The 24134-nt window shown below is 40.5% G+C and overlaps 1 protein-coding gene and 1 pseudogene across 1 annotated transcript in view; one reads left to right on the forward strand and one right to left on the reverse strand.

Annotated features, from left to right (window-relative positions):
• LOC115822763 (protein lifeguard 3-like) overlaps positions 1–24134 on the forward strand; it is a 110127-nt gene that overhangs the window by 80695 nt on the left and 5298 nt on the right. The window lies entirely within an intron of this gene.
• Positions 566–22522, reverse strand: LOC115822591 (transient receptor potential cation channel subfamily M member 2-like; annotated as a pseudogene).

The following is a 24134-nucleotide window of genomic DNA, read 5'->3' on the forward strand; positions in this document are numbered from 1 at the left end:
GAAATTTCTATTTCCCATCAGAAAAATAAAAGACGCCAGTCCATTTATAAGCACTAGAGGGCAATGTTAGTTCGCAAATCAAGCACCAGATGCACTGCTGTTTGATTGAGTTTACATTAACGAGCACAAAACGCCTCTTTTGAAAATTCATAGTTTAATCTCGACAATGATTGTGACTTAAAAAAATGTTCGATCAACAATCTCTCACTCTCTCTCTCTCTCTGATGGAAATCAGTTTATCAGTTTGCCTGAGAAAAATCACCTGTTAATTTTCTGTGAGTGACAGAAAGAGGAATACTACAACACTGTCAATAAACCATTATGATTATATTATTATTATTATTATTATTATTATTATTATTATTATTATTACTAATAAATGTACTGCAGTTTGCCTCAGTAATTCAAATTATAATTTCTTACAGGATTGTCTACGTCTTGATATACAATAAAAACAGTGTGGCTTATATAGTTTTGTCATTGCAGTCCTCTACAACATGGTGCGAATTGTATCAGTAGTCTTTCCGTCTCTTAGAGCTTTGGCACGTGCTGTTTTTCCTGAGGATCAGAAAGGAATATTGTGGTCTTGAGCAACTCTCCGGAGAGCCTCTCTTTGGTACTCGCACACCGCTGTACTTCTGCTCACCTCCTTCCACTGCAGTGACTCAGTCTGAGGAGAGAAGAAAGAAAAGATCAGCTCACAGAGAACAGCCAAGCTCTTCAACCTCCTCCAATCACACCTAGACCTGAGTACAGACGGAAGAGTTGGTGATGAACAATAAAACCAAATGTCATCTCAAAAAGAAGGCTGTGTAGTACTTTTCCAAGTAGAAGAACACAAAAAATTCCAATTTATTGCATTAAGACTTTTTCACCGACACAAACAAAAGACAAGACGTAAAAATTTCTCCAAAATTAAGTGACCTGTGATGAGCTCTAGTCAACTTTTACACTTAACATTACACATCAAAACATGTGTGCACGTTCGTTCATTCATCCATTCATTTTCAAAGCCTCTTGTCCTAATTAGGGTCGCGAAGGGTGCTGGAGCCTATCCTGGCGTTCACTAGGCGAGAGGCGGGGAGACACCCTGGACAGGTCGCCAGTCCATCACAGCACTTGTGCACATTTCTATTCTAATTAACGAATAATTATCTAGAGTAACATGTCTTAACATTGACAACTGGAGTAGTCTTGGAGTTAACTGCCTGTCATGTCTTCATCGATAGGCTATGAATAGAGAACTGGACCAGAACACTCTCTTTTTGTCTCCCCCGCCTCTCAAACTTGCTTGTCTGCTTCCCTTTACCTCTTGACCACCGCTTTGCCAACTGGTTACGTGAATGTTGACGATAGATCTTTCAAGCCAAGCGTTATCAGTGTTCCGAACATCATCAATGTAAACTTCATCAACCTGGAGAAGAACACAAAACCGTAAGTGTGTTTGACACAATATTCATACATATCACAGCCTACACCCTTTGTAACTCAGCTCTGTCAAAATGAATATGAATGTATCGTCCATTCGTTCCATGCCATGGAAAAACGTACAAGCCTGGCTGGATTAACGCACACTTCTCGCTCGCCTTGGGTATCGTTGATATATCATTTATTTTGTTCGTTTACAGCAAAAAGATTGAATGAAAAGTGATTGTAAATTAATCCTTATAGTCATACTTAACGCAAAACTGGTTATAACATGAATTGGTGAGGAGAAACGTGGTCAAAATAGTGTGTTTTAACCAAGCTCCCCTTTTCCATCGGCTAAAACCCAAAATTCAACTGTGCTCTACGTCATATAGATTTTGCCCTCTCACGTGGCATCAAACACGACATTTGGTACATAAAACAGAAATATACATCCAAAACTATCCAGTCACAATTTTCAATAATTATTCATATCTTAATTCAATATGTAAAAAACGAAAATGGCTATAACATTCCGGCCCCTAATTTTTGTGTAACGAAAAATTACCAAAATTATACATCAATAGCCATTAAGTTAATCATTCATACAACAACCAGAACATAAGCACAAAGCATCCATATGCTGTACATCACCCAAGCAGTGTGTATCATCATCTTTGTACATGACCAAGAATAGCATAGTTTAGGTTTAGAATTCTTACCAAAGTCCATTTAAATGTATGTGGGCCTATGTGTGTATGTGAGAGTCCATGAAAAAATGGATCCATCAAAAAGATAGCTGAAAAGGCTCAAAAAATTCTTCAGTAAGAAAGTCCATGAAAGTAAAACCTTGAGGTCAAAATTTCAAAATATATACATTTAAGCATTAATGCGTCCATTATGGAATACGTTCTTATGCATTGGTGTACATCATACATTCAAGTGTGCTTCAAGATTGACTTTCATTTCATTTCATTTCAATATTCAAACATTCAGTCTCAAGTAACACACACATCAACAAGAATTTCCAAACTTATTCTGCTTGAAGCAGAAGGCATAACTTCGTAATAGGCCTTTCCAATTCACCAGTTTGCGTCTTTACACGCACTCTACGTACAAACCCTTTAGAATCTTTCAAAGTTTCTATAATGCGCCCCATAGACCATGAATTCCTGGGGGCAGAGTCATCCATTATAAGGACAAGATCTCCAACTAAGAAGCTTCTATGGGACTTATTCCACTTTTGACGCTGCTGCATTATTGGGAGGTATTCTTTTGCCCATCTTTTCCAAAATAGGTCACTAATATATTGCACTTGTTTCCAGCGCCTTTTTCCATATGTCTCACGCTTTTCAAACAGACCAGGTGGTAGAGTGGGCTTCCCTTTTAACAGTAGAAGGTGATTTGGTGTTAATGCCTCAAGGTCATTTGGGTCATCACTTGATGGTGTTATAGGTCTATCATTCAAAATTGCCTCAACTTCACAAAATATGGTATTGAGGGCTTCATCATCAACTATTTGTTGTTTTGTGACAGAGCAGAGGATCCTTTTAGTTTGTTGCACGAGACGTTCCCAGACACCACCATGGTGAGCTCCATGAGGTGGGTTAAAGGTCCATTTTATCCCATCCTGTGTGAGCGTGTTGTGTATTTTGTTTTGATTCAAGTTTTGTAGTGCTTGTTTTAATTCACGATTTGCGCTCACAAAATTCGTTCCATTATCTGATCTTATTTCTTTGACCTGTCCCCTTCGACAGATAAACCTTCTTATGGCGTTGATGCAGGAATCTGTGTCAAGTGTATGGGCCACTTCAAGATGGACAGCGCGGCATGTTAGACATGTGAATATGACGCCATACCTTTTAACAGTATTCCTTCCTCTTCTTACCTCAATAGGTCCAAAATAATCGACTCCGACCAGAGTGAATGGAGGAAGATCCATTGAAAGTCTGTCAGATGGGAGATCAGACATTTTCTGTTCTCCGGGTCTTTGACGCTGTCGGCGGCATGTCATGCATTCTCTGATGACCCTTCTAGCCAATGAATTGGCATGAGGAATCCAAAACTGCCGTCGGAGAGTGGAGAGCATATGATTCCTCCCACTATGTCCTACCTTTTCATGCACACAGCGGAGAATGAGCTCTGAGATGTTACTACTCTTTGGCAGGATGGCAGGATGTTTCGCCTCTTCGGGTAGTGCAGATTTGCTTAACCGACCGCCTACTCTTACAATGCCATCAACCATCACAGGATCCAGTTTGTGCAGATGACTGGACTTCTTTACAGCCTTTCCATTTCTCAAATTTGTAATTTCCTCAGGAAAGTACTGCCTTTGCACAAAACTAACTATTGCTTTCTCGGCTTTATCAAGATCCTCCAATAATAGTTTGTGAGTCACCTCTTTCTTTTGGACTTTGGGTTTGACATCTAATATTGCGTTATTGTCTGAATGTGTATTATTTGTCCTTTTCTTTTCATCACACTTCTGTTTAAGTGTGTCTTTGAACTTTAAAAACCATGCCACTGCTCGTTTTAGGTCCGTCCATTTGGAAAAGTATGAAAGCAGCTTGCTGGTGTGACAAGCCTCTTCCACTGGCTGAACATACATGACATGAACAAAAGCTTCCTGCTTTATCTCAGGGTCATCATCCAAAATGACACTCATGTCTCCAAGTGTTCCTGGCCACTGAGAGTGCTTGTGAAGGAATTCTGGCCCATTGATCCATGTTTTGCACTTAAGAAAAGCTTTGGCTGATAAGCCACGTGAAGCTGCGTCAGCTGGGTTCTCCTTTGAAGAGATGTGCCTCCATTGCTCAACCTTTGATAGAGAATGAATAATTGAGATTCGATTTGCAACATACGTCTTAAATCTTTTGCTTGTATTGGCAATATATTGCAAAACTGTCATGCTGTCGGACCAGAAGATGGAATCTGATAATGAAAACTGTAACTCTGTTTTCAGCATGTGATCCAGTCGTACAGCTAAGACTGCTGCTGCCAGCTCCATTCTGGGGATGGTAGTACACTTAAGAGGTGCTACTTTGGCCTTTCCAAATGCAAAAGACACACAGACTCCACCCTTACCATTTGTGATCCGAATGTAGGACACGGCGCCATAACCTACCTCACTAGCATCACAAAAGTGGTGCAGCTGTGCAGATTCAATGTCACCAAAGTCTTTAGGAACAAAGCTTCTGTCAACACTGAAAGTATCTAGTAGATGGAGCGAGCTAAGCCATTTTTCCCAGTTTTGTGCTATGTCATTTGGGACTTTTTCATCCCAACTCAGTTTCATCTTACATAAGCTTTGCAAGATCTGCTTTGCCACGAGAACGATGGGAGCCAAAAAGCCCAAGGGGTCATAAATTGAACAAACGATGGACAAAATGCCCCTTCTACTTATCTGGTGAGACTTGATTATGCTGAAAGTAAAGGCATCTCTTTCAACATCCCATTTAGCACCAAGAGCTCTTTCCATTGGCAGCTGTTCCTTGCTCAAACCCAGAGTCCTCACTTCTTTTGCTCTATCCTCTTCAGGAATGGCAGAGAGGACAGTACGATCATTGCTTATCCATTTGTTCAGACGGAAGCCACCTTTTGAGCATATTTCAGTGAGCTGCTGATACAGAAAGGTAGCCTGCTCTGTACTGCTAACCGCTTTTAGGCAGTCATCTACATAGAAGTTTTGTCGGATGGTGTTTGTGACTTCTTCTAAATACTCATCTTGATTGTCATCTGCAGTTTTCAGCAAAGCGAATGTTGCACAGCTAGGTGAGGATACTGCACCAAAGATATGCACAATCATCCTGTGCTCTACGAGTTCCTTAGAGATGTCTCCCTTTGGCCACCAGAGAAAGCGTAAGAAGTTGATGTCTTCCTTTGCCACCCGAACCTGATGAAACATCCCTTCTATATCAGTCATGAATGCAATGGGTCCTTGACGAAAGCGGAGCAATACACCAAGTAGTGTATTTGTCAAATCAGGGCCTTGGAGCAGTTCTTTATTCAAAGAGGTTCCACCAAATGTTGCTGCACAATCAAACACCACACGCAGTTTCTTTTTGCGTGGGTGGTAGACGCCATGGTGTGGCACATACCAGACCTTGCCGGTCTCAAGCTGCAGCTCATTCTGAGGTACGACTTCTGCATACCCTTTAGTCATGACATCATCCATGAAGGCTTTATATTCCTTATAGAACACTTGATTCTTTTCAAACCTTTTCAACAGATGCTGAGCTCTTTGATGGGCTATTTGCTTATTGTTCGGCATGATCACCTTGCTGTTACGAAAGGGAAGTTTCAAATGGTAATGACCATCTTTAAGTTCAGCTGAATCAGACACTATTCTCAAAAACTGCTGATCTTCCTGTGACAATTCATTCTTTTCTCCATAATGCTGTTCCATGAAGTCATGATTGTAATGTCTTATTAACAGGTTTTCCAAGTTGACAACGGATATTCTGTTGACTTGAACAGAAGAGTCATTGACATTTCCATTCCTCCCAAAGCCAAGTGGGCCATTGATAACCCAGCCAAGAAGAGTTTTAACAGCATAAGGTCCACTACCCACACTGTTTATTATTTTCCAAGGTTCTAAAGCTCTTGGAGCATTGACACCTATTAGTAGCCCAATGCTAGCATCAATTGGTGTGAAGTCAACCTCCTCAAGGTAAGACCACTTCCTTATATCCTTCAGTTTAGGAATGTTTTCATGTGTCACTGGAATTGATTTTTGTGTAAAAACATCAGGCAGTTTAAGAAACGTGTCACTGTCTAATGCAGCTACTTCTAGGCCAGATATTTTATAACTGGTTATTAGTTTTTCCTGACCCATTGTTTTCAAAAGTATCTCTGTTTTCTTACCAGTTGCATGAAGCTGCATGGACAACTTCTCGGTACAAAATGTAGCTGAGCTCCCCGGATCTAGGAAAGCATAAGTTTGTATGCATTTTGTTCCTTTCTCCAGTTTCACTTTCACGGGTACAATTGCCAGAGCGCACTCCTTTGTTCCGGCCCCAGTATGGCTACCAGTTGCCAGAGAGACGATGGCATCAGAATCAGCGGATTCTCTGATGACATTCTGAGGCTTTCTTTGATTTTCCTTTGTTTGTATGTGCAAGATTGTTGGATGACTTTGTTTACACACTTTGCAAGACATGCGCTTCTGACAACTTCTGCTTATGTGTCCTTTCTCTAAGCACCCAAAGCATATTCCTTTAGCTCTCAAGAACTCCACCTTTTCAGTATTTGGTTTGGTTTGAAATATTTCACGTACTTCCATTGAATGACTTTTATTGCAGAACATGCAGGGCTTTGTGAATGCGCTTGGACTACTGATTGTGGTTGGGGTTTGTTTCTTATGTGACTGTAACTTTGTTTGCTCAGACATTGACACTGGTGAAACAGCTGTAGCGAAACTGCTTCCCCTGCTATCCGATTTTGAGTATGGTTTATGTTCCTTTTTTGATTCTGAGGTTTTGTTGAATGGACTTTGAATTTCCCCAAAGATTGGATCCAGCATTATTCGAGACTGTTTATCAATAAATGCAAGTAAATCTTTAAATGTGGCTCTCTGCTTGTGTTTGTCATTGATGTTACAGACAACTGCTCTCCATTTTTCACGAAGCTTGAATGGTAACTTTGACACAATGATCTTTAAATTGGAGGGTGTTTCAAGATCTGTGATGTAATCCATCTCCTGCATTGTGTTGTGGCAACTTTTCAAAAAAATTGCGTAAGACCTCAGGCCAGATGCATCTTCTGCCTTGATAGCAGGCCACCTCAATGCTTTATCCATGAAGGCATTTGTGATTTTGATCTTATTTCCAAAATGCCATTCAAGTTGTTCCTTAGCCTCCTTATATCCTCTATCCGGTGGCATATGAAAACAACTGCGCACAAGATTCCTTGGTTCTCCAGATGTGTATTGTTCCAAGTAGTATAGCCTTTGTTGCATGTTGTCAGTTTTGGTTTCAATGGTTTGCTCAAAAGATTTAATGAAAGATCTGAACTGAAGTGGGTCACCATAAAAGACAGAGATTTCTCTTTGTGGAAGTTGAGACAATGCGTTTTGCTTTAATAGCAGCTCTGCAATTTCATTTTGCTTTCTTATAACATCAGCGAGAGCATCGTTATTGTGCGAACGAGGGATATCTTTTGGAGTTTCCTTTTCGATTGCGCTTTGAGTACGTATTTTAGTTTGAATTGAGAATGGGCTTTTTGTCTCTGATTTAACCTGAGATGGTATGGGATTGGGTTTATTTGAACCATTTTGGTCAGCGTATATTCTTTGCCTTGTTTGAACCCTTTTTGTTGTCGTTGGGATAATATATTCGGTTGACGTTCTAGATGAAGTTGCGAAATTACTCATTTCCGTGTGTAAAAACTGGGACTCGGTGAGGACTTTTATTTTAGCTTCGGCTTCAGCTATTTTAGTCTGAAGTTTCAGTTTTTCCTTCTTTGCTTTTATTCGCACTTCTTCCATGTCTAATGCAAGCTGTTCGTCCAGTGATCCTGACTGCGCCACAAGTATAGCGCGTTGCACTCGAGCTTCGGACAGAGCGCTAGACGCTTTGCTGCCCCAACTGGAGACTTTACTTGGAACCTTTTCCGAGGCCTGTGAAACGCTGTCATGTGGCGACACGGATTCAACAACAGCAGCGCCTTGCAAACCATCAGCCACTTCCACAAGTTCACCATCCACTTGATCAGCTTTAAGCCAAAACTCAACACCATTAAGAAACTCTTTAAACTGTGTTAGTTTTGGTTCATACCAGTCATTATGATCGTGCTCCTTTTCCTCATCAGACAATAAAGATTGAACAGCCACTTGTAATCCCATAAACTCATCCAAGTACTGAATAAAAACAATAACTTGTTGTTGTACTTCTTCTCTTGTGTCACCAGCCTCTATAAGAGCATTTATTTCATTACGCTTTCGCGTGAGGACACCCAGCTTTCCTCTACGCGATGCGATTAATTTAAATAATTTCTTTTCCTTCCCAACCACTGTCTCATCATCTAATTCTTGTTCCTGCATCTTTGTTCTTTTATTCTTTTCAGTGGGTAATCAACATTTAAAAAGATTCAAACTTCATCCATTCAGTCAATGGGCGCGGCGGTCCAAACTTCTCTTGAGCGCAGCGGCCCAGTTTTCGGTCATTCAGATATTACTCACGGTTCACCAAGGATTGTCTTCCAAACTTAAAGCCCTCCTTTTTCTCGATAGTTCAAGCCTTCAGACTCCATAATCCAGACACTATTTTGACTTTTATGTATCGTCCATTCGTTCCATGCCATGGAAAAACGTACAAGCCTGGCTGGATTAACGCACACTTCTCGCTCGCCTTGGGTATCGTTGATATATCATTTATTTTGTTCGTTTACAGCAAAAAGATTGAATGAAAAGTGATTGTAAATTAATCCTTATAGTCATACTTAACGCAAAACTGGTTATAACATGAATTGGTGAGGAGAAACGTGGTCAAAATAGTGTGTTTTAACCAAGCTCCCCTTTTCCATCGGCTAAAACCCAAAATTCAACTGTGCTCTACGTCATATAGATTTTGCCCTCTCACGTGGCATCAAACACGACATTTGGTACATAAAACAGAAATATACATCCAAAACTATCCAGTCACAATTTTCAATAATTATTCATATCTTAATTCAATATGTAAAAAACGAAAATGGCTATAACAATGAATGTTGGCCTTTTACGACATGCAAAGAGTTATGCATGGATTATCATATAAAAGCACTTGCTACCTATAGTGTTTAGCTGAACAAGACAAAGATACTGCCATAAGCATAACACGTCACATCCAGGTATCTGCATTTTACCTTCTTTCTCTGGGTTGGGTCCTCTACCTCTGCTTTGATCTTCTGATACAGCTCTGTGCCTAGTAGACTCATCAGCATTTCAGGTATGGATCCATCAGACTACAAGAGAGCATTGAAGCTGGAGTTAATGGTATGATATACCACACAATAAAACTCTGAAACCCCCTAAACATGATTACTCCTCTAAGCTCTTTCACTATTACACAATAACAAATGAGAATTATGAACACATAATTTAATGGTTCTTTAGGGAGAGTTCAGAGAGTTCTCACTGCAGGAAATGCCCACTGGTGTGTAGGCTCATCCCGAACAGCCAGGAACTCAAGAGCAGAGCGGTCACTATTACGCCCCCTGGAAAAAAAGAAAAACAAAAAAACCCCTGTCTCATTTAAGTCAATGCATGTTACATGTTACTGCAGATCCTCTGCGCCAGGCTGCACGGCTAACCTTCCGATACACAACGGATGAATCAAATTATTTCATCTTGAGGCATTTATTCTGATCCATTTGTAGTCTAAATCTGATCTTAATCTGAATTGCATGTTGGGAAAAGCCATAATCAGTGTATATATATATATATATATATACACACAATATACACACACACACACACACACACACACATATACATATATAAATATGTGTGTGTGTGTGTGTGTGTGTGTGTGTGTGTGTGTGTGTGTATGTGAGTATCTATTTTTTCTCCATTTTAAATTGGAAGGGAATTGGATTTTAGAGCTTCCTTCTCTGACCGAGTGAGAATTAGGTCGACCCCACGATTTGGACCCAAGTTGTTAAGCACTCCTTTCCCCCTCATTCCAGTCCGGCCATTTGGATTTCTGATTTTTTTTTTTTTTTTAGGAAGAGAAGAGAGAAAGGACATAAGTACAGTTTAATAACATGGTGGTAATAACAGAGCAGTGCTGGTCCATAAGATGTTTAATGTCTCCATACCTGTAGTTGTCTAAAGAAGCAAGTTCTGATCTACAGAAGAAAAAAAAAAAATCCTTTACAACGCCCACTTGTTTTCTCATCAGAGCTAACTCAATATGTTGAATGAAGTAAAATTAAGAAGTTCAGATTGTATTTTTCAGACCTTGTCTTTAATATAAAACTCACTCATTGATCTGCTCTTTTTTGTAAACCGGAGGTTTGTAAAGGCTAAAGTCCACCTGTAGCAGAGTGTGTAAGTGTAAATACATCGGAAAAAAGCTTTGCAAACAGGGTAAATACACTTATCCATCAGTTTGTCCACTAGACAGTAGAGTGAAGTAAAATAAAGCACCTCCCAGGGCACTTTCTCCTCTGGGACAGGGAAGCGAGGCTCTTTGCTGTCAGGGTACCGGAGCTCTCGTGCAAGTACGTGATACTGGGCCTTCACTTGATCTGTCTCCTGCCCATCTGACTCATCTAGGGAGGTGCTTTTACCTGGGGGGGTGGGTATTTTGTTTAGCATTCATCAAAGAGTGGAACAAGACAAGATCTCTCTCTCTCTCTCTCTCTCTCTCTATATATATATATATATATATATATACATACACACACACATATACATATATATATACACACACATACATACATACACTTACATATCACTGGAGGGTCCTCTTTTGATTTGAAACCTTGAGATCTGAGTGTATCCATTATCCACTGGGAGTGACTGAGTGACTGGGAGACCTGTCACAGAATTATCAATGTGTCACAAAGTTGAACAATGACAGCTTTGAATCTGGATTATGTTACTCAGTGTTGACATTATGGACGGAGAAGGAATGAGCGCAAGGCATTAAAACCAGATTCACTGGTGGTGGTACGTGTAGACACTTAAAGCTCCAAACCTGCTCCTCCAGCTGAGTCAGCCTCCTCTGTATGATCTCAGATGCACTGTCCTGCCCCCACTCCCTCTCCAGCAACTCTGACATGGTGCCGACCCTGGAGAGCATGACCAGAACCTTCCATTTCTACCAGGCTCTTCAAAATAAATTCAAAATAAATTCTATATAACCCAAATTGGCCATAATAATTATATAAGTCATAAGCAGTCTCAGGGTACAGATGTCCACTCCCAGCCCCCTATTTTCTTTACTTTTCAGCCGTTTCCTGGATACGGCGTTCCATGCTCTGACTACTGTCCTGATGCATAGATGCCAAATAATTATCCGTCATGAGGGCTTCCCACGACAACAGTAGTTCTTCCTCTTCTTTGGTCAGATCTATACCTGAACAAGTAACAAAAAAAATGAAAGTGTTATAATACCACACATTTTCTCACACTGTTCAACCCCACTAGCTTCGAGCACTCACTGAAATGGTCGTCATTCTGCAGAGGGCAACACCAGAGTACTTTTCGGATGAAAAGGTAGAGGTGGCTGAACAAAATGAAGGGAGGTGGTGCGGCAGGTCGGCTGTGGTACTCTCTTATCAGCTCGTACCTCTGAAACTTCCAGAATTTGTCAGTGTTGTCTTGCACCTCCTGAAACGTGTAGCTATTGAGAAAAGTCAATGAAAAGTCAAAGAAGTATGGAGGGCAAGCTGATTAAGAAGCCATGAGGTAACTGACATTGTTCTAGGGGGTCATTTATTTCAGTCTAAATGACCACGTTTTAGATCTACTGTGTCTGTAAAAATTTAAAAGAAATGTTTTAAGTGATTTCAATAAAATTACATTGTACTTTGGACAAAATATACATTTAATGGTTAATGCTGGTGGGTAAAACAAAGTGTTTACAGTAGTAACTCACTTGAATATGGCAATAAGTAGATTAAGAAGCAATATGTTGGAAAATAGCAGGTAAACAATAAGCAGGATAATAGTAATCCATTCAGGGAATGCAGGCATGTTGTTTTCATTCAGTACAGGACATTTGGGTTTCAGAGGGTCTGTACCATCCACACTACAAGTGCTTATGTCAAACTCAGCATCTGCACCAACAAATAAGATGTAATGTTAGAGGCCCGAAAAATGAAATCTCAGTGTGCGTTTAAGAAATAGGACATTATTGACACTCACTGTCACTGCTCTTTGGCAATTCTCCAAATATGATGCGGTAGGGCTCATAGACAGCACCCCGAAATATCCAGTCGAGCCGCACCTCGTTGTGGACTCGAATGCCCTGTACAGCCACTCCATAGGCCACAATCCAGACACTCAACAAAACCAAGAAGAAGAACAGATCCTTCATCTGTTGAGAACACAGAAAGAAAAACAACAACAGTCATTCACTGGTCTCATAATGTTATACGGCTACACATGACAAACATGAATCTTAATGTTCTTATGCAATAAAATGTAATTGATGATGACTGGCTTTACACCCTGAAAGCTACATGGTGAGGTCAGTAGTCATGTACGTACCATTCTCCTGACGATGATGATATTAGGGCCCAAAGTTCTGTTAGCAGTGAAGATTTCCATCAGTCTCAGGGCAAATATGATGAAGTCTATGCAGAGGATAACTTTGCCTGCATAGAACAATGAGTGATTGGGCTGGAGCCTGGCAAAAAAAAAAATTCAACTGTGTTGAATCTGAAATTAATTTTGGAGGGAAGATGAGAGAGATGAGAATATGAGAAATTTTTTTTGGACAAGTCATAGATAATTGTTCTATTCTCTTAACACACCTCAAAGCTAGACCAATGATGAACAGTAGTATGGAGATCACATCTAGAATGTTCCAGATGTCACTGATGTACATTCTCGCTTTCCTTCGAAATCCAGATTGATCAGGCATATAGAAAAGCTAAACACAGGTAAACAATGCAAGTCAGAACACCTCACTGTGAATGAAAATGCTAGTCATAAATCTGAGTCAGTGACTGAACTGAACTTGTTACTGTTTATTTGTAAGCCTGTTATGCTGAGTATGCTTCTGATCCAAATAAAGAGAAGTGACATATGTTGTAAGGTCTCACCTGTCGAATCTCCTCAAACACAAGCGATACAAGCCACACGTAGAGCAGGAGCTCCCTCCAGGATGGAGTGTCCTGGAAGTCAATCATCAGCACAAAGGCAAAGAGCCACAGAAAGCCAAAATAAGATGCTATGCTCCAGCAGAATTTCACCTTAGGAGAGGTGAACAGGCCCACTAGCCTAGATGAGCCGGTCAAAGGTTCCAGAGATGATCTGTCTGAAGAATCACTGAATAGAGCACAGGCATAAGTTAGGTTTTGACAGGAGTTGACAGTTATTATTCTAGTCTTCCCATAACTAAATGCACTTAAGAGTAAGCTTCAATGATAAAAGTATTTTGTAAATATAAACCGAATGCTTGAGTTTCCGTGGGGATTGGAGCAGGTCTCATAAACAGAGCGCCTTGCATTTTTCTCTTCTTCCTCCTCCTTCTTCTTGGCCTCTTTCTCAATCTCTTCATCCCGCCTGACATACACAGAGTAACATCACTTTCTCATGAATATTATGCTTAAAAGGAACACACTGAGTATAATGTAAAATAACATACTTCTAAAAATGGTTGAAATGTGAGGGTTTTTTTATTGTTTGTTTTTAATGGTAATATTTGAAATGCAGTTATAGAAATCTGCAAAAGTGACAAGTAACGTAAAGCCTTTGTCTAAAATCAGCTTTGAATTTGTAATTTAGTATGACATTAAAGAGTAATTTATTACAGATTATACGGTTCTCACACAGGATCAATTTATGTCAAGTTTAAATTCTCATTTCAAAGCCAGTAATCATTGTGTTTTGAAGAACCGTGACTTTAAAATGTTTCATATTTGTATGTAAATGTTGTAATGTTTGGCTAATCTGTGCCTTCTGCCCCAAGGAGATAAAAGGAAGTGAGGTGTTAATCTGATAGCGTCACTGACCCAAATGTTTATGCTGCCATCTGGTGATTTGTCTCATTTCAAACCTTTGTACAGAGCCAAAGTCCGGACTAATTTTATCTCATGTCTTATGATTACAAACAGACTGCTAAAAAGCATTCAGATAAACTTCATTACATTAATATCAATTATATATAACCTATGACAACATTAACTGGTACTACTTTTTCACTTTCACTTATTTGTGAATGTCGGTGTAAACTGCAGTGTGATGAGGTTACCTGTAGTTCAGGAAGCCTGTGTAGACCAGAGGGAAGAAAAACATACAGAGCCATAGCTTCCACAGTGGATTATCAACAGCCAACTCTCCACACCAGATCTGGTTTAAGAGAGCCTGCACAAGGCACAAATCTTCCTTATCAGCATGTGTGCCAACCCAGTGTCGCCATGATCTTCACACTGAATCCCCCCCACCCCCACGCATGTTTCCCTCACCACAGATGTTTGGAGAAATGCTTAAATAAAAGGACCACATCTGTATCTATTTAATTTGAAAAATACTCAAATGCAGTGAATAGCAGTGAGACACAAAAGAGCCTGTGCCCAAAGGTCAAACATATTCTGACCTGAACCCCTGAACGGGCCACAAAGTTCTTGTCGTCGGCCTGCAGAGCCAATTGTAGACAGGTGGTTTTGCCCCAGGAGGGTGAAATCCTGACCAGCAGCATCTGAGCCCGCTGTTCATCCCATTTGTAACATTCAGAGAACACACCTGAAACACACACACACACACACACACAGGTATGGGGAGTCTAGGATGTATAGCATTAGTGAGCATAGTATGCTTCACAGATTCTCTATACCCTAAATATAACTCCTCACGTAAAGTAACCAAATCCACATATGGTTTAGAATGTACGTCAACAATCAATCAATCAATCAATCGACCCATAAAATAAACTCTTAAAGAATATTGGTCTGGAGGTAGAAGGTTGGCTTGTCCTGATGTAGTGAGAGTGTTTTGCTGTGTATAATGTAAACTTTGTACCAATAGCATGTTTCTCATAGTGGTTGGCCAGTTCTCTCATCTCCTCTGACTCAACTCCCTCACTCTCGTCCTCCTGTGCAAGCTTCTTCAGAATCTTACTGGCTGCCAGAGCTGCTGCAATGCAGTCTTTGCACTACACACAGACATCAAAGAATAACATCAGTCTTTACCTTTATACTCTTAACACAACTTAAGGATGAGAACAAAAGCATTTAGCATTTCAGCATTAAACTCCTGATAAAAACTATTACTGCACAATATCAAAAGAGCACAGATATATGTAATTTAGCGTGTTTGTGTGTGTGTTATATGTGTACGTGTATACATATATACACAAGCCAAAAACAAACCCTTATCCTGTTCATCCTAAGATAGCATTCCTTCCTTTTCTCCAGTAGCACTACCTGATCAAAGATGATCTCAGCCAGCTCCTTCTGGTTCTGCACGATGGCCCAAAGGAACAGGTCTCTGCCCGGATTACAAACAGTGTCCATGGTCTTGCTGTCCTCTGAGTCGCATGGCACCTCAATGTACTCTTCAAATGTCATCTAGGGAAAGCCATAGATCAGTTTATCCATTTATATTATTATTAAAACAACATGATAAGAGGTCTTGTAATGACAGCATCCATGCTCTAACTCACTGTCTGTCGGACAGTGGCGTCTCCACGCACATCACTGCGCTGGGTCGTGGAAATAGGATAGAGCCGCTGCGTGAAACCCCCCAGTAGGTGGCACACCTCGTCTGATACATGACTGAGGGAGAGTTTATTTGAGCCACTTTTATCATCTCGAAGACGCTTTTCTAGCTTGTGTCGAAAGAGGCAGTGTGGCATTTTGGCATAGAGATCACACAAACGGCCCTTCTTTTCCAGGAACTTGCCAAAAGAAACATTGTTCTCCAACAACAGCCGCACAAACTCAGGCTTATGGCCCACCAGCGCAGAGAACATGGCCTGATGCAGATCAGTGGGCTGATGTGAGAGGAGGGAGGAACGACAGGTAACAACAGTCAGAATCAAATCAAGCAAACTTATCATTGACTCTAATGCAAAGACTCTAAGTTCACTTCAGTTATCATCGATGATCATTTGAATTCAACCCCTTACTGGCACTGACAGCCATGTTAGATATGGCTGTTTGTTTGTTTGGATGACAAAGCACGGACCTTCCACTGGTTCACTTCAGTGAAGATCTCACTCCTTGCAATGTCAACACGGTTCCAGGCCACAGCCAGTTCCAGCTGCTGCACCCAGCTTTGCTCACCAAAACTTTCACTGCTCCTAGAGGCTGCAAGGAAGCAGCAAAATTTCATCAATGTCATCTTGAGCTAGAGGAATATTGAAGTAATGAACTTGCCAGTGGAAAAAGATTTCTATCAAGATCTCGCATGATGCAGGAAAAGCCCTTGATTATATTACATTACATTACATTAATTTGGCTAATGCTTTTATCCAAAGCAACTTACAAGTGGGGAAACAATTCAAGCTCCAGTATATCTGTGACTGCCAACTATGGCAGACTACTGCAACCCTGACATCTTGGGCTTGATAAAGTGCTGTTTGGGCTGACCAAGAATCCTTTTGTGTTGCACAACCAGATTGACAAAAGGTATTGTCACAGGGGCTAAAATTCTTTACAAAGAGCATGGCGTACTAGCATTGCACCCATATCATAGATGGAGAGGCGAATAAGGGAAGAGGTGGGAGGCAGTGGGTGTTGGTGGGGATAAGACACAGGAGCAGCCAGACAGCACGAAAATGAAGACAAAACAAAAAAACACTACAAACAATGCCGAGGCAAGAGACTTTCATGAAAAGTAAGTAATGGTTCTTAGCTAACCGTCAACGACATAACACTGGTAAGCTTATTGTAGATGTAGAAGGATTGCTAAAGATTTGGGAGACACTGGGATGATCATTAAAAACATTAATCTACCATGGAGTCCTACCATGGAATCTAACACTTTTTATCTGTCACAGTGAAGCATTAAAGAATGAATTAGCACACTATGGTAACAAAATCAAGTTACTGGATGAATTTCAAGTGTTTGCTGATGGGTTTGATTGGGTTCTTTCAGAAGCACCTTTCAAAAAAGCTTGAAGAATGGCTACATCCACATCCTGTTTTTTTCCCTCATCATAGCGGAACACAGTCAGTAACTGGGGCATTCTAATTATGTCTTGAATCTGTGGAGAGGACGAAAAAGGATAGCAAAACGCATGATCCTGAAATAAGTTACACACATACAAAAGACACCAAATCACTACTGTAATGCCAAATCTACAGGCATCTAAGTGTCTCGGAACATGCTGTGTTTCCATTGTCACCTTCTTGGTCCACTCAATGAAGTTCAGCTCAGAGAACTCGTCACTCTCCTGGCCAAAGAATTTCTTTATCAGTCGCTGGATGAGAGCCATGGTGACCTGGGACACAGGCAGACTGGCAACCTCGGCGATGACATCTGCCACTCTCCCCGAACCCCCCAAGACCACACAGGGAGTTTTGTTGAGCATGGCATTGTAAATAGTCTGTGGAACACATCTTTGGATTAACCATAGCTTCACGAAAAGTAAAAATACATAACGCAAAAATCAAATTCAGAAATTCAGAAGGTTTTAATGTCTCACATTTAGAGTCCCTGGTCCACCATTCAACGCCACACATACCACAGGAACCTTTACAACACTGTCTGGAGACGGTAAACAAAGCCAGATAAGAAAGCAAATGATTATACTGTAAAAAGCATGGATTATCTAAGAAAGAAAAAACAACAGCACATTTCAGGTTGATGATGCTTACCTTTGTCTCCCAGGGGTTCTTTGGATATGAGCTCCTCCAGCCGGCTACGCAGCTCGATCTCCCTCTCATACTGTCCATGTGTCCCATCATCCACCAGCAGAAAGTGAGAGTGATTTCTGTCCAGATTCATTTCATCCAGAGAGTAGTTGACAGGGATGTAACCCTGAGAAAGGGAGACAGAGAGAGAGAGAGAGAGAGAGAGAGGGAGAGACAGGGAAAAAGAGAGAGGGTGGAAGTATAGAGAGACATGCAATCAGCATCTTGTGGATTATCAGTTTTTTCAGCATCGATTAAAAAGTAGTCACAAACCCCCTTCATGCATTTAGCTGAAAGACATGGCTAATGGCTAATGTCAGCAAGGTCTGTTTCTAACCCCGCTCTGAATCAGAGAATCCCTGTTGTGCACTATGCCCCAGGTTGCCATGCCGATGGTCACAATCTGGCGGCCAGAGGAACCGTTTCTCAGAGTGTGTTCATGGACGGCCATCCCAACATATTTCATCACCCCAGTGTTGGTGCCCTTACTGATGATCCACGCACCTGCATGTGCCACATAACAATTGAACATTAACATGAACAATAGAACATGAACATGAACACACAGAGAATGTGGCAGTGCAGAAATGATAAAAGTCATTTTTATTCAGATATAATCATTAAGGTGCTGTAAACCTGTAGTCTGAGCTACTTTAATCAGGCCCTTGTGAAACGTCCTCTTCAGATGGTCTTTCATGTGGAAATTTTTAGCTCCACCAGTGACTGATATCAGCAGATTAGGAGGCTGCAGTTTCCAGTGTCTAATCAACAACTCATACAGAGTCTCTGGATTAGTATCTGAGGACACTCGAACATACTACACACACGCACGCGGACACATGCCCATACACACACCACATACACACACACACACACACACACACACACACACACACACACACAGACGCGCGCGCACACACACACACCAGAACAAAACAATCTTTCACACTCAGAAAATAATCAATATATGATTTAATATGAATTAATGTATGAACTGACATACAATCAAAAACAAGAAAATGAAAAACCCAAGAACCCCACCTTGCTTGTTTTCTGATTCAGTCCTCCAAAGTCTATTTCACCAAATGCATCAGTAGGCACCTCACGTATATGCCTATGCTTGTCCCACAGCGCACCCATGGATATCTCTGATCTTCTCTGAGCTTCATCAATGTGGTCAGACTTTTTATAGCCACACTTACAAATCTCCTCTCCTTTACTGTAAGAAAGTCCACATTTACACATAATAGTCCAGTACCGCACACACGGATGGCCGCACAAAAATTGGAGATAAAAAGATAGAGATGTCTCTTAATGAACTGTAAATCATTTGATAATCACTGATACAGATATCAATAGTCGTCTATTTACCTTTGCATCAACATTAAACAATAGAGGTTTGTGGAATTAATGATTGAGTAAGGTAAATCAGTCGCAATAACACGCATGCTAGGTATCTTCAAGTATGTTAGGTTCATCTCATGTCTCATATTCCTACACTGATACCTTAGAGCTCTGTATAGGCTCAGCAATACATGCAAGGTCAGAGCAGGGCACATGCTGACTCAGAAAACTTCCTCCACAGTCAAACAGAAACAGGCACAGTACCTGACATCTTCCACATAGAAACAGCACTCCTTCTTCTTGATGTTTGTCTTGACCCACTTGGTAAATGTGCTGCCCTGAAATATAGGAGTGAAAAGAATATATCTTTAATTCTGATTCCATCTGACAACCCACCGTTGCACCAGGGCAGGCTCTATGACTGCCTCTCCCATCTTGAAAGCACAGAGGAAGAGTGGTGCCAGACTGCTGCGCTCACAGCTCAGCTACTGCATCAGTGATGTCATTCAGCAGTGCCCACAGAAGGAGTGCTGTTAAGTGAGGGTGTAATCTGAGTGACATCAGGGAGACATATTATCCATAAAGTGAGTTTAACTTAATGTTATAACTCTGTACTTACAGTTTTGTGCTTAATGATCCATTGGCTTTTCCTTTTTTTCAAGACAGCTCTAAAAAAATTGGACCTGCTGTAAACCTTTACAAGTTCCACTAATAGTTTCTTGTTGCCGTGATGGTTGTGACCACAGTCAAAATTCCGTTGCAATAGTTGAACTGATTTACTGATCTAACTGAACTCGATGGCTGTGTAATTTCGTTAGGGGGCTTGGACACTGCATGTTCCTAGGGACATTTATATCTCAGTTAAATCACAGAACAGCGAAGAGTGTAATAATATAAGAAACTCAACACATTTTGCCTCTACACTAATTCAGGTGAATAATATTACAATTACAACAATACAATGAATCCTTTGCGAGAACAAATATTTCACATAATAAATTCTAAAGAACTGAAATGTATGAGTAGGCAGTGCTAAGTTACATAATTTTTGTACAAAGTCGAGAGGTTTATGTCCAATTTTTATGTTAATTGATACATAGAGATTCCTATTCACATCTCGCATGTATAATGGTACATGTTCATGTGTGGGGAAACACCAAATTACATCACGAGGTGGAGCTGTTATCTGATGTCACCATATTGCATATTTCTACTGCAAGCGATTAATGTTTTAGCTATGGCTGACAGTTGAAGTAGACTTGCATAGTTATTTGCAAGTGTTATTATATGATGTGTATAAGAGGTTTTGCAGCTTAAGGTTACTGTTATTGTGTGTAACCGTATACACACAAAGTTGCAAGTATTTTGCAGAGCCACACACGCACACACACACACACACACACACCCACACACACACACACACACACAAACACACATACTCTCTAAGAAATTGCTGTAAAAATACAGCCAAATTCCAATAGTGCTGTACTGTTTTTCCAAAATACCCTGAAATACTGTAAAGTTTGATGCTTTCTTGGAGCCAAAAACAAGACTGACTGCTAACAACAGGCTACCGAAAAATTTGATGGTACAATGCAGTATTTTTTTTTTTTTTTTTTTGCAGTAGTAGAGCAGTGAGCCACATGCAACAATCTTTCAATCATCATTCATCCTCCTTTCTAGAAACCAACTAAAAGGTCAGTAACATCATGCTGAAAAATTAAAATTAGATTTGTGAATCTGGTTTCCCAATTTGTGAGATAAGCCTATAATTTATGCTAACTAAAACAAGGCTTAACTTGACGTCCGATTCGCAGCGTGAGCTGACAGATGTGTTCTGAGCAGAGTAGCGGTGTGCAGTTCGCAAACTGGTCGTTCTTTTTGAATGGCTCCTTTTAGTGATTCGTTCATACCGGTTCACCAGCACAACTGAGTTTCTCTTTTTTTCTAATTCAGCTGTTCCCAGTCAACTGCCGATTGCATGTATCACTACGCAGCGCACACAGCAATGAGCTAATAACAATCAATAAAGAGCAAGAAAGTGTGGAGTAATGCAGCCAAAAAAACAGGTTGCAGTAACATTCACCTCTTAAGAAAATAGACTTTATCTCCATAGAATTTATCTTACTAAATTGACAAGTGTTTCCATTTATCCAGGTGAATTAATCAATTTTAATCTTTGTATAACAAACAAAAGGATCTGAATTGAGTTAAACTGCTCTGGTGTCCCAATCATCAGCCCCCTGCAGCGCTTGAGAGCTCGAGCTTGAACTCGGACAGCTCGAGTTCGACATCACGTGTTCAAACTCGGACAGCTTGAGTTTGAATCTATGAGTTCGATGGTTCATGCAGTAGACGAGTCTACCCGAACTCGTGGCTCAGCTCGCATTCAATAGTTCATGCAGCAGAGCAGACGATTCTATCCGAAGACTTAACACATGTTCTGGGTCATTCTGTCAATTCAGTGGATACATCATTCAAGTATCCCATAAGGTCTAGCCAACAGACACTTCTTTGACAGTTTGGAAACAAGGAAGTAAGAAGCTGAGAGACACGCAGGCTCCTACACTATTCCAACTGTTCCTGGTAATTTCTACCATGTTCTAGAACACTCTAATCAACTATAAATTGACAACAGCTCATGCAGTAGTTCTCTAGTCAGTTACTAGTCAATTGCAAGTCATGACTGAAACCAAAGAGCTTAGTGAGGACCTCCAGTTGCACATTGTGGCTTCTGACAAGACTGGGAAAGGCTATAAAACTATATTAAAGTGTTTTCATGTGCCAGTGGCCACAGTGCAAAGTATGATCTAAAAGTTCAAGCAGTTTCACTCTGAGAAAAATCTCAGGGTGCGTGGAGTAGCCTAACTTTAATAGGAGGACGACATTTTCGGAATTTGCAGCTTTAAAAACAACAAAGATGCTGCTAACCCTCACGTATTCAGTGTCTTAACTTGTCTCATATGCGGTTTCTATTTTCTGGGCAGGAAACCTCAGCTTGTAAATCTCACAGCAGTGATGAAGTTCATTTGAAGAACTTGTGGAGTTTCGTTTTGACATGACTTTGATTAGAAACCCTATATAACCGGATAAAGTTCAAACATACTTTCACACTTGCCTCCTGCCAAATCTCTGTGAAGTTACTTTCAGTTTAGCCATTCTTTGCCTCCTGAACACCTGTTCAAACATACTTGTAATATTTCATGTAAAGACATAGATCTTTCACACTTGCCTCCTGCCAAATCTCTGTGTCTCCTGCCATTCTCTGCCTCCCCTGATTTTTAAGAACACCTGCTTCTCTATTAGCTTGATATATATGTGGGACTCTTTGTCACCTCTTTGTTGGAGTGTAACCTCTTATTGAGTGTTACACACCAAATGTGAGTCTTTGCCCCTTATTGTTCTGTTTATCCCATTCCCATACATGGTTCTTGCCTAGTTATTTGTTATCTGAGTTCTGACTGATGATTTGGTCACGGTGTTCTCCTTTTATACAGTAGTTATTTCTTGTCTGTTATGAACTTGACCTGTCCTGAACTTGACCCCTCTGTGTTATTTATCATGTTACAGCTGAAACCTCAGTTCCTCTTGAATTTCAAATTGCATTTTGAAGTGTCACCAATTTGAAATCTGTTTCTCACCTCTTCTATTTTGGATTGCAGATTTCCCAGATCTCTTATTCTGGCATGCATCTGTAAATTGGATGTATCCACATGATCTGGATGTACATTTCTCTCAGATAAAGGCACCGTTTCTGTGAACGAATAAAGTTCAATAACGTAAGGAGCCCATAAAAACTCTCCAAAGATTAACACACAATCAGTAACCATAATTCGCTCGGTTACATAACAAATATGTATGGCTTCCTTTCAAACAAAACAATTTTAAAGAATAAACAGTGCATACCATGTGTCATTTTTGCTTCTGGTCAGATGTCTGGGAAAAGCCAACAGCCTGTCAGAATACTCCTTGACACATTGACAGAACAAAACTGTTCAACTATTTAATCTACAGAAGACTCCTCCTTCTATATAGCTGCATGCTTTTACACTCTGCTGACCTTTGCTTAATGAACTGAGAGTTTTTAAGGGGGAGACACAAATTAAAACTGTAGTCTTAGTTTGAGGCATGCTACGTGGTATTCTTGTTTTTACTGTAATGTTAGTGTGAGTGTTAGTGTGTGAGTGTTAGTTAGTATATTAGTGTTAGTGTTTTAGTGTTTGGTAACCACTTACCTTCTTCAAGCTTTCTATAGTCTCAGTGTTTCTCACATGTCTTGGTTGCTATTGCTTCCGGAGCCCCTATCAGTAGGCGTTCTGAGGACTAACAGGTTTTTAGAGTAAGTGTCACTACCTCTCTAACTCAATGTTTGGGAAACCTTAATCTGAGGCAAAGTACAGATAAAAAAAATCCATGACGATCAGTTAGTTGTTAGTTGGAGAGTTGTAATGTAAGGACATACTTGTTTCTATCTGAGATGCTCTAGTGCATATGTTCCACACAAATGAATGTGTCATCACGGCATCAGTTGCCAGGTGATACCTAAATCGAGAGCTCATGAGGGATGTAGATGCTCATGTGGATCGTGTTACACCACCAGTGGCTAAGTCCTGTCAGTGTGCCAGATCAGCAATCAGTGTCTGTCCTATGGGAAAGAAATACTTTGACATATCAGGATATTTTACCTCTCTAAACAAAATAAGTGCTTATCAACTTGGGTTAATAATAAATTGGGTTTATTGGATTTATTGCTCTTGTGACTGGCCAGTGATCTTTGGTTCTTTGTGTTCATCGTGGTGGTGTCCAATGAAAAGATGCAAATCTCATAGGTGGATACCAAGGTCCCTGTTTCTAGTGGTCAGAGGATAGCTTGA

The sequence above is a fragment of the Chanos chanos genome, chromosome 10, assembly GCF_902362185.1.
Source record: "Chanos chanos chromosome 10, fChaCha1.1, whole genome shotgun sequence".
Taxonomy (NCBI): Eukaryota; Metazoa; Chordata; class Actinopteri; order Gonorynchiformes; family Chanidae; genus Chanos; species Chanos chanos.